Below are 18,973 nucleotides of genomic sequence, written 5' to 3'. Positions count from 1 at the left end.
AATAAAATGAAACCAGTTAAACCACCGTTCTATTTTTCCATTCTTTCCCATGTTAATGCTGCTTTGTACTCAAATGATACTGTTGGAAAAAGCTGAAACCATCTTCAAGCGATTTGAAATTTGCATCTCTCATGGAAAATGATAAACTGATGGTAACATTATTTACAATGAAGAAAATAGTTGTGGTTGTGCTGAGATTTAAGAAAAGTATTTCCAACTTCACTTACTTTTTTCCCTAACGTTTTTTTCTAGCAGATGGACAATTGCACAGATCTGAAAAGCAAAAAGAAGGAAGTGCATCCCTACAGCCAGTGGTATCACAAATGAAGCCTTAGCAGGGCAGGCTCTCATGTGAATATTATGAAGGTACCATTTTTGCCCATGGTTTGATGAACCTCAGCCACAGTTTGCAGAAGTACTTCCTGCAGTTGGGGCATGAAGCCCTCACTTCAGAGCTTGGTCTCAGTGGGCACAGAGGCTCAATGGAGTGGATGTGTCTTTGAAGTGCATACCCTGTAGTGCCGACCATCGTACTCTGCAGTCACATTGTCTCTTCTGCTACCATGAGGTTTTGTTTCTTCCACAAATATTTGAGGTTCACTCTAACAAGAAGTCAGCTCAACAGGAGCACATGTTAAATAAAGCAGAAGTGTGAAGAAACTTCATAAAATACTGTGTCTGCTATATATTATGTTCCAAAACATTAAAGACTCTACAGGAATGGGAGTTCACAGCATGCACAGTGGTGTTCTCTGTTTGGGGATTTTTTTGTTGGTCTCTTGTTATTTTTCTGTTGGAAGTTACTCTGAACCTCTGAGTACAATGAATTATTAAGCAAAACCTTGAGCAGAGACACTTATGTGCTGAATTTCAAGACTATTTTGATAGTTGCATTTATTTGCATTGCTTATTAATGCAGTTAATAAGCTAACGATAATACAAATAATTCTGATTATGAATTTACATTCAGGAGATTATTTCCTACCCCCACTCTTTTATCAGCATCTCTGATTTGTTCTTTATCACTGTGCTGCTCTTCTCTGCAGCCAGCGCGCAATGGGCTGGATTGAGGGGTTATTGCTGTCTGTCCTTTACCTACCTGCCCTAACACGGGGTCATGCAGGCAGAGCACCACAGCGGGCAGCCGGTGCTCACTGGGCAGAAATTAATGTAAAAATGTGCATTATGGCTGAGAAAGGATGCTGTGCACACTGCACCTTCTCTCAGGACCCTTTCCAGGTATGGGCAAATGCATCTCATAGCATTTCCACATTCACGCTGTGCTCTCTCTGTGCTAACCAGTGCATGAGGTATGGAGGGAGTTAAGTAATTGCAAGGCAGCAGTGAGTTTTCTGTCTTGTTTTCAGTGGAGTGAGCTCCTGTTGTGTCTCTCCAATAGTATGCACTTTGTGGTTTTGTTGTTGTTTGTTTGTTTATTGCTAGTTGGAAAGAACCATAACAAAATATAAACTGCAGGAACATCTAGTTGTTCTAAGATCTGTCTTTCTGCCCTGGAGGTCAGTAGTCAGGCGTATGATAGACTCTTAACTGCGTGGTTAAAAATGTTCTTTGCTTGACTTCTTTGTGTCAAAATTGTCAGTGGCAGCAGGAATGCGATACGCATCTACAGCTTTCCAATATAAATTGTCTCAACTTCAATTTGAGCTTTTAGTTTGACTTGCTGTGAGCCCTGGTTTGCAGTTAAAATAAAGATTTTTAGAAATCCTCAAGAACTGAGATCCTCCGCCTTCCTGGGTGCTTACTCTGTTTGGCCATTTTCATGTTGAAGATTTCGATTTAGCTCCACTCATAATTTGCCCTCTCTGTAACACCATCACTACCACTTATCCTTTCACTATGCAATGCTGAGTAGTTCGTCTCTGTCTGTCAGCGCTCTTGGTAAGCATTTAAAATGCTTATTTCTTTCTTCTTCTTTTTTTCTTTTTACTGAATTTGGTCACTTCCTTGAGCCCTTTCATTCCTGAGGCTGAAGAATAGCCTCACCAAGTCAAACCCTTCTTCACATTTCTCTGTGAGCAAACCCAAATGTTAGCCAGAGGGAGAAATGGAAAGGCCATTTTCTGTGATTTTTTCCATGTCCTCCTGCTGTGACTAAGCTCTGAGTGGAGGTGGTTAATGAGCACAAGTCAAAGACTTTGAGAGTTTCCCAGTTGTCCCCTTCTTTCTCACTTTTCTCCAGGCTTTCAAACCAGACCGATTGCTTCTAGCCCCACCAAAAGAACTGCTGCCTGGCCAAGAAGAGCTGGAGCTCTGCTAATGCAGCTGCACTTAAGGAGGAGACCTCATGCCTAGGAGGATGGATGCTCTCCTGGTGAGTCAGACTGATTGCAGTCATCCTATTCTCTTGCTCCGGGTGCATGTTGACCACAGATATAACAAGAGCTGCTTCCAGCAACCTCTCCCTGCCACATCCACAGAGTAGAGTTTTACCCTCTCCTGCAGATAATGAATGTACTTACACATCTTTTAAGCTAGATACCTTGATAGGTACTGTTTATCAGAACTGAAGACTCAGCTTGAGTTATTTGCCCAAATTCCATAGTGTCAGAGTGAAGATCCATGTTTTATTTTCCATGTTATTATTTCCATTCTGTGGGATATTGACAGTCACTCTGAGTTCTGAACATGGCTAAAGTTCATGGGTGTACTATCTGTCATTTCTTTAGGCTAAGTGAAGAGAAAATGTAATTCAGTGTAAGCGCTGAGCACACAAAGAGAAGCTGCTGTAGTAGCCAGTAATTAGTTAGCCTTGCAACCTTGAGCAAAAATTGAAACTTTATGGCCCAGTAGTCATACTGTGAGTCAGTACAAACACAGAAGCTAGGGCATAGATTTGATACTGCTGTATGGACTTCAGGGGCAGAAAGCAGTCAAGAAAGAGGCAACTGACCGAGACAAGGCTGGGAGAAATGAGCTCTGGGAGGATGCAGAGGCAGCATACCTCCAGGCATTAGTCTCACTAGTAGAAATCTGGAGACTGTAGACAGACAACTTGTTTCTCCTTTTTTTTCCTCTCAGGAATACAATTTTGTGTACGTTCTTTATAAATAAACATGGTTGTACCAAAGGAATAGTAAACTTTCTGAATTTCATAATGGAGTACTGTGGCAATGCATGGAATATCTGCTGTATTTTCCAGACTGAATAAAATATACATCTGTTTTTCCAGACTGAGTTAAACACACCTGTCTTTCTGCAATAATCTTTATCTGTGCAACTTTGAAGTGAGCCAGAACTTCACTCCAAATCTCATCACAGCCTTATAGGAGGTTGGGTAACAGAACAGATTGCTTTGCTGCTTTATATGGAGAGACTGTTGGCAGTAGGGCCATGAAGGGCTGAACACTGCAGTGTGGAAATCCAGCTGGTATCCAGGATAGATAAGCACGCGTAAGGAGAGAGCACATGCCCTGGTGCTTCATCACTATGCAGTGTGCTGATCTAAGCTGTCAAACACAGGTTTCCAGGGCTTGATTTTTGCTCTTAATAAATTTTCTTGGTGAATCTGTTCTTGAAGTGTAGCCTTAGTACATTTCTTGAATGTAGTCAGTATTTGTGCTGTACAGAGTAGATGATTCTCACCTTAAGGCATGAAATGAGGTATTTTCCCATTTGAATTGGAAAAAAAAATGTGCCTATTTCCAGTTTCATCCATTTTTCATATCTGTTCATTTGACCGTCCTCTTGATCTGGAGTATGCATTGTGCCTCTGTGTACTTCCAGGCTTTTCCTGTGCTTGCTCTTTCAAGAATCATTGTGTCTCCTGTTGCATTTGCTTCAAAGCCTAAAAAGAGTTTCCTCAGTGAGAATTATAGGTCATCGGGACAGCAGTAGGTGGCCTAAGTATATTGTTATTAATCATTTATATCTTACATAGTGCCAAAAAGTATATCAGCTACTTTGAGTCTGCTCTGTAGCATGGTGAAATCAATAGGAAATGATCCTTAATTAATTGGGTTTCTCTTCATAATGTAATTCAGCATTTCCACAGAGAATTAACTCATCAGCTTCTCTCACTAAGTAAGCATCACAATAAATAATATAAACTCTTGCTTTCACAATGTTTTGTTTCCCTGCAACTTAAAAGGAGCTTTTGTTTAAAGTTTAAAACTTTTATGGAGCTATGCCTCTGGGCATTTTAGACATAAGATGAATAAAAAATGATCGAGTTTTATTTAGAAAACCATTCCTGTGCATATACGGGCTTGTCACTCTGAAATGAAATTTTCATACAAGCTATCAGCCCAGGGGACCAAGTGGGATCTTCAGATTTAAGAATTAATAAGTATTCTGCCACTCAGCAGATCCCCGAGCGCTGTGTCCACAACAAAATCTTTGACTATGGTCCCTGAGTACTTTGATTATTCTTATGCTTACTGTGAGTTAGAGCTATGTGTTTTTAAATATTACTAGCTGCAGTAGGCAATTGATCTGGTACAGTTAGGAAACTTCACAGACCAAAAAAGCTAATTCTAACTTCAAACACCAATAAAGACACAGATCACTGTGCAGCTTATGGCTTTGAGCTGCTGTCCAGCACAAGAAATACAACTTGTACAGTGTCAGGTCTCTCCAACAATGTGCTTCCTTCCCAAGTTGTCAGCTATGTGCTCTTCTCAGGCTGCCAGGTGGGAATACCATCAAACTAGTCCCAGCTTCTTACAGGCATTCCAGCCTTCCAGATCCAGTACGTCTCTGTAAGGCTCTCTGCTTGCACTCTATCTGAGATGCACGGTTTCCTTTCCTTCTCTGTCCCCGTCCTCCCAGTCCTAATTTTCCATCTGTGACAATTTGCTTGGATCGTGAAGGATGACGGAGGTGGGGAAAAGACCAGAAAAGAATCTCAGAGCAGCCTTCGGACACCGGCTCCCACCCATGAGCACCATCTAGCTGGCTCCTAGCACAACAGCACGGGAGGCTGAGCAAGTGCATCTCCTAAAGCTCAGCAAAGCCTTCCATGCTTCAGCTTGGGGATGTAAGATATATAAGTACTACAAAGCATCCGGGAGCCTGATATTCCTATATGCTATTTGTCACAAAAGTGCATCTGGTTGTTTCACAGCGCACTGATGTGGCAAAGGTATCTTCCTCAATGGGATATCTACAAGCAGCAAGTGTCCTAGTCCAAAAATCAGGGTTTTTCAAGCCTTTGTGCTCTACAAATATCAATAGTATTGCATCCTGTTTCTTTTCAGCTGATCAATTCTCCATAAACACAGTGCTGTGCTGAGGGAGAAGCACTGAAGCATGAAAACCCTCTTTTTTCCTGGATACTCCATGTGATTTCTCATCTGTGAGGCAGGATTGATGACTTATTTATCCCATTTTTTCTTCAAAAGCATTCTCTAAAATGACTCAGATACTTCTTGTATAGTCATTCGAAATGGAAAATTCTATTGTGCTCAGAATTAGAGAAGGTTTTCACTCCTGTTTGAAGAACCATAGCTCTGATACATGGAAAGGACGCTTTATGTTGTACAGACAGTGACATCAGAGTTGCACTGGACTGAAAGCAAGTGTAAAATGATGAAATTCTATCTACAGTTTTTCTTCCAGTTTTAGTGAGTATCTGTTTATTCTGTTTGTTTTTTTGTTCTTGTTGCTTTTTGTTTTTTAATATCCATGTCTTATGGTTTCATCTTTTCTCAGGAAAAAGATAAGATTCTGGCTTTCCTTACACGTGTATCGCTTGGCTGCACTCATTGCAAAGGAGCCCTGCGAGGAAAGATGCTGGGTGGAAACGGATAGAACGTGGTCAGGAGGTTCGTAAGGATTATCTTAGTTGTTTTGTTTTGTTTTGTTTTTTTAATGTGTAAAGAGCAACTTCCAGTCTGACTGATACTAATTCAAATTAGAAATTCAGCTCATGAATACTCATATTTCAAATTAACAAAAAGACTGTATAGCGTAGCATATACACGTGTTACTAAATATGTATTTATTTATACAGTATTCCCCTGGTCATGTCTGACAGTGCTGCAGAAGGTGCTTTGTGCATAGCACTGGCTGTCTCACAAGTCATGCTCTGGGTATCACCATTCTTCTGGCTGGGCACAGTGCTGGTGAATTTAGGCCTTGTCTGATGCCTGCAGTCTGCCCTGAAGACTTATTGTATTCTCTGTCCTATTAAAATCCATTTGGCTAGTAGTGCTTTGTCTGGGGGTTGCTCTAGCTGAGGTAGCTGTAGCTCTCTGCAAGTGGGTTTGAAGTGATTTCTGTGGTTGTCTTCTAGTACTGGACAGCACGGAAAAGCTGTAGGAATTGGGTGTGAGTTACAAGACATGCACTTCAGTAGATTTCTTTGCATAAATATTATTTAATTTAATCCATGCAGAGTGATTCTTCAAAGCTAGGAAGCACAAGGGTTGGTAGCATGGGCAGATAGGCGTTACTTATTATTTTCACTACTCCAACATGTTAGTAATGCTGGCTTCTTGGCAACTGTATAGAATCATTGAATCATGGAATGGCCTGGGTTGAAAAGGACCACAATGATCATCCAGTTCCAACCCCCCTGCTATGAGCAGGGTCACCAACCAGCAGACCAGGCTGCCCAGAACCACATCCAGCCTGGCCTTGAATGCCTCCAGGGATGGGGCATCCACAGCCTCCTTGGGCAACCTGTTCCAGTGTGTCACCACCCTCTGTGTGATAGCTCCTGCTGTTAGCAAGAGTGTGGTTCTTCAGCCTGCAGGAGTACTGCAGGGCTGTCAAGGCAAGCTAGAGAGAATTATTCAATTTTATTTATTTATTTTTTAAGGAAACAAATGACAACTTGTGGATATATTCATTGTGGAATTGATGTCTTGTTTCTTTGATAAAAAATGAACTGTGTTTCTTCCTTCACCACTTTTCCCAAATGCCTTGTTTAAAAATGAATTCCTTCATATCCAGCCATCCCTCAAGGTTGTTTTTTGGTGGTTTTTTTTTTTTGTATTTTTTTTAGCAGGATTGGTTTAAGCATATAAGTTGTGTGAAAGCCTATGTATGATCCTCATATTGGGAGACTGATGTGGTTTCTGTATCCTGGAATGCATTCCCCAAACACCTCACCTGTAGCGCTGCATTTTTCCATGCAAGGAAAAGAAGCAGTGGTCCTTTTTAAAGTGTTCTGCCTTTAGTGACTGAAAATAAAACAGAAGAAGCTGTTTTAATTCAGGTGTAAGTTTACCTGAAGAAGTAAACAAATGCCTCGACACTTTAGGCAGAAATTATTCCATATCAATGTGGGTTTTTTCCTGCTTCCCCGGTACAATGTTGAAACTCCAAAGAAGGGGCTGGATTCCATCAGGGGAATAGTGAAGAAGGACAGCATTCCTCTCTGTGCGCTACATTTGGCCTTTGGCGAACCACCTGCTTTCTCTCGGTGATGGTGTCTTCTTCCCCCAGCCGCTCAGTGGAGAAGTTGATTAATATTGGTTGAGTTAGTTGGACAAAGATGATGACGGACATATATTTTCCCTGTTCCTCAGGGAACAGTCTGCTAAAGACTTTGTGAAATATGAAACCTCTGTGAATTTCTTCTTTTTAATTGTAATCTATATTGTGTTTTTGAGTACCGTCTTGTAAAACGGTGCATAATCTTTAATGAATACAAGACTGGAAGGTCTCCTTTGGATTTAAATTTTGAGTATTTGCATAAATTTAGCTCCATAAAATTATTTTATTGGCAAATCAAAATGCACACACAGATGTACCTTTCAGAGTTTAATTTTGTAAACAAGGCATCATATTCTGCCCTCGGTGAAGCTGGCATAACTCTATGGCAACATCAATAACATCAATAGATTTACTTGAAATTTATATTTCAGTAACTGAGTGCAGCCTAAAGACTCCAGAGCAAGAAGCATGTAATTATTCATCTGCCCAGAAAGTGCAGTCAGCTCAGAAAATTTACAGCTAGAGTACAAATGTTGAGCCAATCAATTTTTGGTCTATTTTAACATTCATGTGTTTCATCCCTATCTCATTCCTTTGTTAGTTAAATAAGATATTTCCTTTTTCTTGCTTGCACACTAGGGAGCTCATAGAGTCCTGCTTTTTCCAGATATAAAATCTCAGTGTTATTTTTATTCCGACAAAGCGCCATCAATTTAGTTTAGTAAGAGATTATGTACAGAGTGCAATGGCCTAATCAGAGTCTCAAGGGCTTTGAAATATTAAGCTTCATTTCTGTTGCATGTTATTTCCTGTTATCTACTTTTTCAATGAAAACCTGTTCAGTAAAAGGAACACCTTATAAATGGCTTAACTGCTTTAAGATTATTACAAAAAATGCCAGCTGCTAAATAGTGCATTGTGTCTGTCAGTTAACTGCGAGTGAACATATGCATGTACCCAATGAGGGCCGCTCTGAAAGTAATGCCTCTCATTTTATTATATTGGCCCATGATGGTGGTATGGAAGAAGGGGTTGAATCTTTCCAGCAGTATTCCATTGTGTTTTATTGCCACGTGACAGCAGGGTGGGCAGTATGACAGAATGGTGTCTGACACAGAACTGAGCATGGAGCAAAGGGGTTGAATTGGGCTCCTCCATGCAGAAGAAAAGGCATCTGTTGACATTCATCAACACTTGCTGAATGTTTATGAAAGATGCAACAATGGATGAGAGCATAGTGAAGTGGTGGGTGATGCTTTTCAGCAATGCAGACAGTGACAGCATCACTTGCACTCATGCAGATTTGAATGAGTATGGCATGCAGGCCTCTTGCTCATCAGCAATGAAAATACACAGCTTAGGATGGTGACTGTGTTAAGAAATAGTGTTTTGTAGCTGAGCATTTACTCTATCAAATAGTGTTATTGTGCTCTTCATATGTATTGTAATCTTTGTGGCAGTAAAGAGGAGGCATTACTTTCAGAGAGAGCTAGTATGTTACCCTAGCCCTAATATTCAGTGAGTAGTTACTTTCCTTTGTGCACTGCAGAGAGTTTTCTGTTGTTTGAGCAGTTCATGCCAGAGTCTGGAGCTGAGTTACCTATACCCCTATTCAATCATGTGGGAGCTCTGGCTGTCCAATGTTATCTGACCTTCAATTTTTCTTTCCAACAGCGCATGCTGGTACTTATATTTTTAATTTCTTTCTGTCACGGAAACATTTATACTGCTGGAGCTCCAAACTTTAAATTTCAAATAATATATATAGGCTGAAAGTAAAATCATAAAATAAAACCACCTTGGAAACTCTAGGATGAAATCCTTAGAGCCTTTTGTTAAAATATATAGTGGCTTCCACCAGCTAATGAAAACATGTTTGAAAAAGCTGCTAAGAATCCTAGCTGGGATAAATATAATGGCCTCATCTTCTGAAATATACTGTTGATACAGAACTATTATATGTACAGTGCATTAGCACATCCAGAACTAATGGTGACCTTTGCTTTAAGCAGCACTTGTGGAATTGGAAATAACATTTCTCTCTGGAAACAGATTGCTTTTAACTAGGGAGGAAGGGTTTTGGGCAGAGGAAGGCAGAGCCAACCTTCATGATGCCAGGGCAGGCCTTAGAATGAGCAACAGATGCAGAATTGTACCCGCAATAATTATTGTCCTCATGATTTTCTCATAGTTTTCATCCCCCCTGGTTTTTTTTTTAAGGATGAAAAGGCATGATCAGACAATCCCTGGTCTGCCATCTCTGGTGCATCTTTGCATTTAGTGATCCTCTTCGCATTCTTTTTGGTTTGAGCTGGTGAAGGGGCCTGAACCATCCTTCACAGTCAGTCAGTATTTCCCATCCCGAGCACTGTGGGCACCCACTGGAGAGCAATGGTACTAAAAGCAGTTTCTTAGAGGGAGTTGCTATTTGTCTTTCACTTTTGGGGTAAGACCACAGATAGGACACCCCTGCCAGCACAGAGTTCCCAAAGCTTCTCCTTTCCTGCAATCTATAGTCTGTCCCTACCTGTCCCCATTAAACTAAGGAGAAATGGTTGAGAACAAACATTTCAGCATGGAAACTGCATTGTCTTAAAGCGTGCTTCTCTTGCTGATGTTTCTAGATGCCTTGGGCTGAGGGCTCCTTGCTTGTCTCGTTCCTACTGCTCTTACTGGGCTTCAAAATTGATTTTCAGATACAGTTGTATTTCTTATTTATGCAGGTTCTAACTCCATCCCCTGTGTTAATTAACCTGTGGCATCAGCAGCACTCAATGGCAGGGAGCAACTGTGCTGGGAGTACAAAGACTGTGCCCTGAGAGGAGAAACAGTGCTGTGCCGGGGTTATGCTGAGTTTCCCAAGGGACAATACACTTTGTTTACCATTAGCATGCTGCACACCTTTGGCTTTAAAAAAAAAACAAACAACAAAAAATGAATAATGTGGAGGGAAGGAGAGAAAAAGAACATTTCACTGCAGCATTTAAGCTGTGGCGTGATGGGTGTTCATTCCATTTCAGAAAGAGAAAAAAGAAAACACACAAAAACCTGTAAAAATGAAGTGGACAAAGCAGGTGTATTGCTTGTTATAGGACTGTGTATACATGCTATTATTTCTCACGGCATGTGTGCCTGCCGTTTGAAAAGTTTTAAGGATAATGTAAAAAAGGAGATGACAGCTGCTGAAGGCATTTTACGATTAACCAGCCTAATTGCACCTTCACACAGAGGAAAGTTCCAGAACAACTTGGTATTTTCTGACCTTAGGGTGGCGAAGGTGATGTGTTCAGTCTCTGAAAGAGGCATTTACTTCTTTGTTCTGTAACTGTACCTTTATTCCTTCCCCACCTGCCAGCTTATTGGCGCTGGCCGAGTATCTGGAGGGAGTAGCTGCTCTGCCTCATCAAGATAAGGCTGCATTGTGGCAGATGAGGAGCAGGGCAAGGGGAATTGAGACAGGAGGGAGAGGCAGTGGGCACAAATAAAGGGAGGAGAGCCCAGTACCTGCTTCTCCAATGTTTCTTCCTGGTTGCAAACTGATTAAAAGCTGAGCTGGTTTCTTTGCTGAGGTGAGGAATGAAGCAAAGCAGTCGGCATCCACTGACTGTGATAAGAAGCGGCTTGTTAGGCCCTAGGAGGTTAGATATGATTATTCTTCTGGGTGGAGCCTTTTGATCATTGTGGGAAGGTGAAAGCTGATGCCCAAAATTCCCTTCTGTGTTGCTTGTTTTCTCTTTCAGATAAAAAGCTCTTCATTTCCAAAGAATGCCCATGTGCCCTCTTGACATATAATTATATTTCTTGCTTGCATACAGCAGCAAGGCTCAGGTTGGATCATCATGCTTCTCTTGGGAGAGTTGCAACTGCCAAGCATGTGCGCGTGTAAGAGCTGGATGTGGACCCTCCTCTGGGTGTTGCATGAAGAGATCAAGCAGCTTTTAGTCCCCAGTTATGTGGTCATAGCTCCTACTGAGGCCAGTATCTACTCTGCAATGCTAGGTTTTGGAAGGAATATAATTGTGCTTTTGTAAAAACTTTAATTGGTGTACATCAGCACCTCACTTCTCTGCAAATAAAATTAATTAGTATTAAAAGCATTCTGTAATTATTAGACCTGAACTTCTGGTAGCCAGAAAATTTCCATAGAGAGCATGCATTAATGTATGTGGCTTCTAAGTTGTATATTGTTGTCCTCAGTAAGAGCACTGTGGAAATGGCTCTGCTGACAAGAGTTCCTGGTCTGCTCCCTGTATCTCCTGGTCAGAGAGGATTTCATCTCTGGGTGTTCTCAGAAAGCAGAAGATAAATATCCTGTTGGACTACAGTAATGATGAAAAATTGAACATTCCTTAGTATAGTACTGAGGAAGAATATCAATTTAAAAGATGAAACCAACTTTCTGTCCTTCCATTTTTATTTTTTTATTTTATTTTATTTTATTTTTGAATACTGGAATAGTTTTGTTTTTACAGTATTCTGACTGTATGTGAAGTATTAAACAGCACTAAAAGCAAAATGTTTTAGAATGATTCAGGAACTCTTTGAGCTTCCTGCAGTCCTTGTAGGATATTAGGGCAGGAGCTGTGTAACAGCAGCAGGATATATTTCATTGGTGTTATGTTCTCCTTAGTGTCCTGAATAAAGTTCTACATTCTGTGAATCACTATTTTAGACTTTGCATCAGATGCAAACATGTTTTATTCCAGTACTTACAAAGCTTACAGACAGGTAACAGAAAAAAAGCATTAAGAAGGTATTATTTCAGGCTGATTATTCAGATTCCCACTAAAGAAAATTCATTTTATTTTAAACTCAAGGTTTGGACTAAAAGGACATAGGAACACTTGGACTAAAGCTCAAAGTATGAAATGTTGATGCAAGGTAGGTAGATTCCAGCATCACCTCTGGCTGTTGTGAAATGAGCTGCTCTGAAGGGCTCTGTGTTTGGGTAAGGAGTGTAACAAAAAGTAGTGATCTGGCAGTCCGAAGGGTAGTGAATAAAATATTATTGCCAGTAGAAATGGACAGTCTAAGAAAAAGCTTTGCATTACTATCATGCTATATCCTGATTTTGGTTTTATGATGTGTGAGAGTATCTTTACAGCTACGCTGTAGAGATATTTAATCACAGACAGCAATGTTATTTTCTAAGATTAAAGATGTTTCTAAATCCTTTGTAAAGCACCTTTGAGAAAAGGCATCAATGAATTTTATGAATAGCAAATATGTGAATCTACAATACATTGCTATAAATTACAATACTGTTACAGTATGGGGGACTTTTAACAAAGTGCAAGAGAAATCTGAAGACTATTTTATTTTTAATCTTCAATTAAAATATTAATGATCATTTTCATTATTGCAGCTCCTTCCTCATTATGAGAAATGGAAATTATTTCAAATCGTTTCAAGTCAAGTTATTCAAATTTCACATGAAAAGGAGAAAGCCTTGACTCCAACTGTGGACTGAATGACCACAGACAATTTTCATACAAATATGGCCCCAGCCAGGATCCTAAATTTGTTATCACAGATTTAATTAAAATGTGCAGACTTCCTTTCACAACAAACTGATGGGGGCCAGAATCGTAGTGTACAGCTCATCATGAAAATGAGAATTGCGATGACGGCGAACACTTTGTATAGAATGCTCATTTATTCTGTTATAGTAAACCCCCCTCCCTGAAATGTGCACTGTCTATTTCATCATGTAGATACAAGAAAGAAGGGAAGAAAACCCTGGGTTTTATTCCCTAGGTGTTCTCATTGCTTTCAGAAAAATGCTAGTAAATGATACTCAGGAATCTCATGAATAAATAGGGTGGATAGGATTGGTAAACCATTTTTTGGCTGGTTGATACTGCAAATGGTTTCTGCTTTCTGCCACTGTGACCATTGCTCACTTGTTTATTTTCAACTTTCTTTCTTTCCCACTCTCTTCTACCCAGCCCATCCCTCTACAGCTATGATGACTCTCTCCAAGAGTTATCCCTCCTGTCACAGTGCTGGTTTCTCTGCCCTCTGAACCACCACTCCTGACTCCACAGATCCACCTCTTCCCATTTGTTGTTCTTACTGTCTGCCCTGTGCTTTTTCTTTGCCCTGCAGAAGGAGCAGAATGGTTTCCTGCCCCACAGCACAGCCCTTCCCTCACCAGGAGCTGAGCACACCAGCATGGAGTGATGCAGTGAGCACTGTCTCCTGTCCTCTGCAGGACAATTTGCCCAGTTCCTCTCAGGAAGAGAAAGCTTGCAGAGGGAATGTCTGCAGGTTTTCTGCTTCTAATGCTTCTCTCACCTGGGAGTGGTAAGCTGCACAAAGTACTTATTAAAGGGTGGCTGATTTGTGTATATTTCTCTCACTTGTAATTTCAAGACACCTAAGTATTTGCTACACTTAAATTTATGTATTTATTTTTAAATGTATCTTTCTGAAGTCTATTATTTATTTACTGAACAGAAACAATTAGCAGCGGGCAAAAACAGCAACAGACTTCAAGTAACCCGCTCACCAGTAAGGCAAGATCCACAATCTGTTCCCAGCAACCCGTGGTTATGGTGAGTATTGCATTACAGCCCTGCATGACATCTCTGTACGACTGGCAGTGTCTGCTGAGGGCACCATTGGCAGCATGGAATGAGTCAGAGAAGTACACCGTATACCCTGCAAACCCTTGTGCAAAAATTCCAGCATTACGTCTTTCTCTCCTGAGAAGAGAGAGTTTACCAGCTGTAGCTGTGCTGAATTATGGAAGAGAAAATCAAGTGCTATAATTGTGGGTGTTTATCACAGTTACAGGTTTTTGGTTGTTTTTTTTTTTTCTTTTTCTTCTATTCATAGAAATTTGATCTGAACAGGGTAAATCTGTGTCTGCAATACAAATGAGATCATCTGTGAGCCAAGTAAATGGAAGGGATATTTTTTTAATTGTTTTGTTTTATAACACTCATTTTGAGGAACGAGCCTTTATTTTATGTTTTTCTCATATGCCTTCATGTTAAAGTAAACAATGTATAATAATTCTTCAATTAAAGCAGGGTTGGTTTTTTGTTTCTTTTTGAGGAGGAAAATAAGTTAGAAAAGCTTGACTGAGCACTAGTTATGGTAGTAGAATTGCAGACTGGGAAAACAGCAAAGTCTGTTGTAACTTCAATTAATGCCCATTATGTCAACAACAACATAAGGAGTCCCTGTAGTTTATTTAATATTTAGTCATGTTAGAGCAAGAAATGTTATTCCTAGCAAATCCTAATAACTCTTTCAAAGAGCTAGAATGTATCGCTACATTCTTCGGTGAGGGAAGTTCTTAAAGGGGAAAGAGCAGGTCCAGGCTCAGATGGCTGTGGATCCATGGGCGAATAAGCGATACACCAAAACCAAGGATATTTAGGAAAGGACCATGCTGAGGTACCTAGGTGCTCAAGGCCAGGTTGGATGAGCCCTGGGCAGCCTGAGCTGGTGGGGGCTGCCCTGCCCATGGCAGGGGTTGGAGCTGGATAGACTTTAAGGTCCCTTACAATCCAGACTATTCCATAATTCTAATTATTCTATATTCCATTGAAAAATGAAGCAAGAGTCAGCTGCCTGGCTCTGCACATGTGCACTTAAAGCATACCAGTGGATCCTGCTGTCTCCTACAGCTGCTTTGTTTGGAGAAGAGCATCTATGTCTTGAAGATGATGGCTCATAGCTGCTAGACCCATGTATAGGAAATCTCAAGAGGCACTGGTTGCCTGTGCACCCATCTAAACTGAGTCAGTAGTCTCTTAAGAAGAACAGAGCGTTACCATATTGCGTAGGTTCCAGAATGACTGTGCTGGTCCTTTTAGTTCTGGGGTTTGCAATGGCACGAGCTTCTTCTAGGAACTGAGAGCTGTAACAAGATGTATATGAGAACCATGGAAGCTTTTGCTTTCTTCCTCAGATCCTGGTGGTGCCTAGACATGAGTTTGGCACATGAGGACAACAAGACAAGGATGATGAAAAGCACATGGGGCCATTTCTTCACCTGTCCAAACTGCTTATGCATTCTGCTTTTTCTTCCACATATGAGACTGTAAATAACGTCATTTGTAATCATGTAAACTTCATCTTTTGGGAATGGAAAAACAGTTCCCAGCTGGGTACAAACTTGCAAAGCCATCAAGTGGAAGCTCAGCATGTGCTCAGCTTCTTAACAAAGCTAGTTTCGTCTCTACAGAGAAAATGCACACAGGCAAGAGACTTTCAAAACTCCTTTTGTTGGGTGGTAGCTTAAACTGGACAGCCTGTAGTTTACTTGTCTGGCTCCTTATTGGAGCTCACTGTCCTGATTCAGCCAGCTGGCCTTCTCCATTAAGGAGAAATAGGTGTTTCACTGTGATACCCAAAATAAGTTGCTGAGGACCAGTAGGAAACAAGCAGGGCTTCATTAACCCTGTCAGTGTCTGCAGCACTGGGGAAGCACTCTATCCAGTCAGGACACTTGAATTTCCCCTTAGAAAATCAACATTTAGAAAAAAATTCTGAAATAGGCAACCCCACGGTACATTTCTCCTTGTGACAGGCACCCAGACGAGCAGATGGTGGTAACAGCCAGGCCATGGACAAGAAAATAATAGAAGTTTAATGGGACCAGAGAGGGATGAAAATAGCATAATTCCGATCACTAGGCAACACTGTGCGGGGAGAAGGCAGCCCCTGATTTTCTGAACCCTGCTCTTTCCACTGCTCGTGCATTTACATTGGTAAGAAAAACAGGCCTCATTCTATCATCTGGGTGTATCATCATCCTCACCATGTCCTATAGCTGCAGTGTCTGTTAAGAATGGGCCACATGCTGCATTTGTTCTTTCCAAATAGGCAGTTTGTCTGTCCCCTCTGTGTTCACCATAAATAGTGATGCAGCTGTTTGTGCCTCAGGTTTAGGGGAGCAGTCACAGGAGTGCACATCTGCCTCCTCACTGCCCCTTCACACCAAAGGAGCTGCTGGCTGCTCTGCTCAGGGCTCATTCTTACCAGCATGACTTCAACCTGAGCTGACCCTCTGCTGTCTATGGGAAACTCCCATCTTGGTTGTTGTGTTTGTTTCCTTCTTTCACTGACAGCGAATAGTCAAAATGTTTCATTCTGTCATTTCCAAACTGTTTGAATCCTTGTTGTTGGGTTTTTTGTTTGTTTGGTTGGTTGGTTTTTTTTTTTCATTTTTTTTTTTTTTCTGTTAGTGAATTACATTCTTTCTTCTTATCCCAGCTTTTGTATTAATGGGTACAAGTGGGTAAAGTGCCTTGTTCTAAGGATGCTAGAGGAGGAACTCTTAATCAGAAACTATACTGAAAACACAGGGAAAACCTGATACTTAGTCTAGTAGGATGTGAGCCTGAAGCCCTTTTCTCTTTAACTTTCAAGAAAAATGCCCTTCATGTACATAAGAAAACTTTAACTTATTCAATATTGTTTGCTGCAGAATGCCCCTCATGAGTTGATCCATGATGCTGTGCTTTCGTTATAAATCATAGCCAGACTGGGAACGTGGAACTGTGATATACAGCACTATTCAAATCACACTCGCTTTCCTCTAAGGAGCTTGTTTGTTATGGAGACTTGTGAGTTATAAATAGGATCACAGAAAGTGGGCTTCATAGCAAAATATTCCAGAAAATATTTTCTCAGTGGGGAAGAATCTTTCCAAAGAGCCTTTTGATTTTCCTTCTGCTACTCTCTGCCTGGGGTTTGTCAAGGCTCAACCAGGTCTATAGGACTTCTGCTCTTCAGAATGTGCTGCTGCTTTCCCCCGCTGTGCCACAAACCCTAGTGTAGTGTTTCCATTTGTTCATCCACATAAGAAGGAATTTCTCTTAACCTAGGTTATAATTTGAGGACCAGCACAGGACAAGGGCTACCTCTGACAGTGTAAAACAGCTTGGAAGGTGTTTTAAGTTTCATCAGCCCAAAAGCAGAAATCTAGTTGTGACTAGTTGGATTCCTTAAAGTATCTTTCTTTTTTTCTCCAGGTCCTGTGTCATGACTATGGAAGGCAAAATCTTCCCCCTGTCTTGTGGTCCCTGTTTTCCCTGCAGCTACTGGAGCCACAGAGAAGGAAGGAAGAAAGGAAGATAGTTTCAATGCCCCAGTGAAGATGAGAGCTTGTTGGTTCTACTTGAGTGCATGAAATAGTTTAACAGCTAACTTGGATACAAGCCAGCTTCCCTGTGTATGTAGCTCACCTGAATCAACTGTGATGAGTTTACTAGGAGTGGGTAAGGGAACCAGTTGGCTCCATTCTTGTCCTGACAGTGCCACTAGTTCATTGAGTGACCTTCAGGTTGTTACTTCATCTCTCAGCGGCAACTTCTCTCTTGTTTGACTGAGGTAAATCTCCTTCCCACAAAGTCTCTTGCTTTGTGTAGGTATTGGTATATAACATCCAGAAGGGGTGCCAACTCTTTACAAGGGTAGATAATGGCAGAAAGAGGGGAAATGGTTTTAAGTTGAGGAAGGGAAGATTTAGGTTAGATATCAGGGGGGAATTCTATGAGAGTGGTGAGGTCCTGGAACAGGCGGCCTAGAGAGGCTGTGGATGCCTTGTCCCCAGCGGTGTTCAAGGCCAGGTTGGATGGGGCACTGGGCAGCCTGGTCTAGTATTAAATATGGTAGTTGGTAGCCCTGCATGTGGCAGGAGTTTAGAGCTTGATGATCCTTGAGGTCCCTTCCAACCCAAGCCATTCTGTGATTCCATGATCCTAATTCCTAGTATTTCTAGCAGTAAAACTACCACGGAATGCAAATCTTTGTCATTATATCACTACAGATGGATCATTCACACAGTTGTCTTGCTGTGATCCCAAAACTTTGTGTGTGAAACAGTAAGTAGGAGCAGTGAGGTACCAGAAGTATTCTAGATCATCTGGAGGGAGATGTGAAGTAAGTAACCATATATCATGCAACAATAAAATCTTAATTTTTAATGCTTTTCCTCTTCCTGCTTTTGTGATGGATTTTATTTCTTCCCCTTAAAGTTCTAGCGGCAATTTGCTGTTACACACAGCCTCTATCAAGAGAACATACTTTGTTGCTATAGCAATTCTTTCTCACTGATATTTTATTGCACTTAGATGCTGGTGGCAAAAAAAAAAAACAAAAAAAACCCAAAAAACAAAACAAAACAAAAAAAACCACAACAACAAACCACCAACAAAAATCAGCATTGTTCCCCTCACAAATGGTCAGCCTCTGTGATCTCTTATTTGTGAGCAACTTTTAACTGTATTCACAGCAATCTATATTCTGTGCTAGGCACCGTCTAGAAAGGTTTATCATTGCTCTCTAAGTGGCATGCTGCACACAGCAGGGCACACTGCAGCACAGTGTCTGACATAGCAGATATAGATTACTGTTAAGATAAATTCATCCTTTTTCATTTGAACCAGCTTCCAATTTGAAGACTTGATATCACCTTGTCAACCAAAGGGGATGTTATTAAGCAACGGAAGAGTTATCAAAGGTTTCCTCAAAGTTCCTTTTAAGACACTTTCTACAAGAGCCAAGATATATACTTATTGGTGGTGAATGTAGGGCTCATCAAAAGTGCTCG

At 40.9% G+C, this 18,973-nt stretch overlaps 2 long non-coding RNA genes across 4 annotated transcripts; both read left to right on the top strand.

Moving 5' to 3' along the window:
- The first annotated feature begins 254 nt into the window (after positions 1–254).
- On the top strand, positions 255–5,800 carry LOC146761286 (uncharacterized). Its single transcript, XR_014944479.1, has 3 exons — positions 255–366; positions 2,201–2,332; positions 5,671–5,800. It is a non-coding gene; the product is annotated as an uncharacterized LOC146761286 (long non-coding RNA).
- A 6,095-nt stretch (positions 5,801–11,895) lies between these two features.
- On the top strand, positions 11,896–18,429 carry LOC107310837 (uncharacterized). 3 transcript variants are annotated; one of them, XR_014944477.1, is made up of 4 exons: positions 12,218–12,282; positions 13,510–13,707; positions 13,861–13,958; positions 17,394–18,429. It is a non-coding gene; the product is annotated as an uncharacterized LOC107310837 (long non-coding RNA). The 3 variants fall into 3 exon arrangements; XR_004306826.2 differs by having other exon boundaries at positions 11,896–13,707; positions 17,394–18,428; XR_014944478.1 differs by lacking the exon at positions 17,394–18,429 and adding an exon at positions 15,947–16,252 and having other exon boundaries at positions 11,896–13,707.
- The last annotated feature ends 544 nt before the right edge of the window (positions 18,430–18,973 follow it).

Source organism: Coturnix japonica, chromosome 3 (assembly GCF_054131305.1).
Source record: "Coturnix japonica strain WE chromosome 3, WE-NBRP24, whole genome shotgun sequence".
NCBI classification, from domain to species: Eukaryota; Metazoa; Chordata; class Aves; order Galliformes; family Phasianidae; genus Coturnix; species Coturnix japonica.
This window is presented reverse-complemented; position numbering and strand designations above follow the sequence as displayed.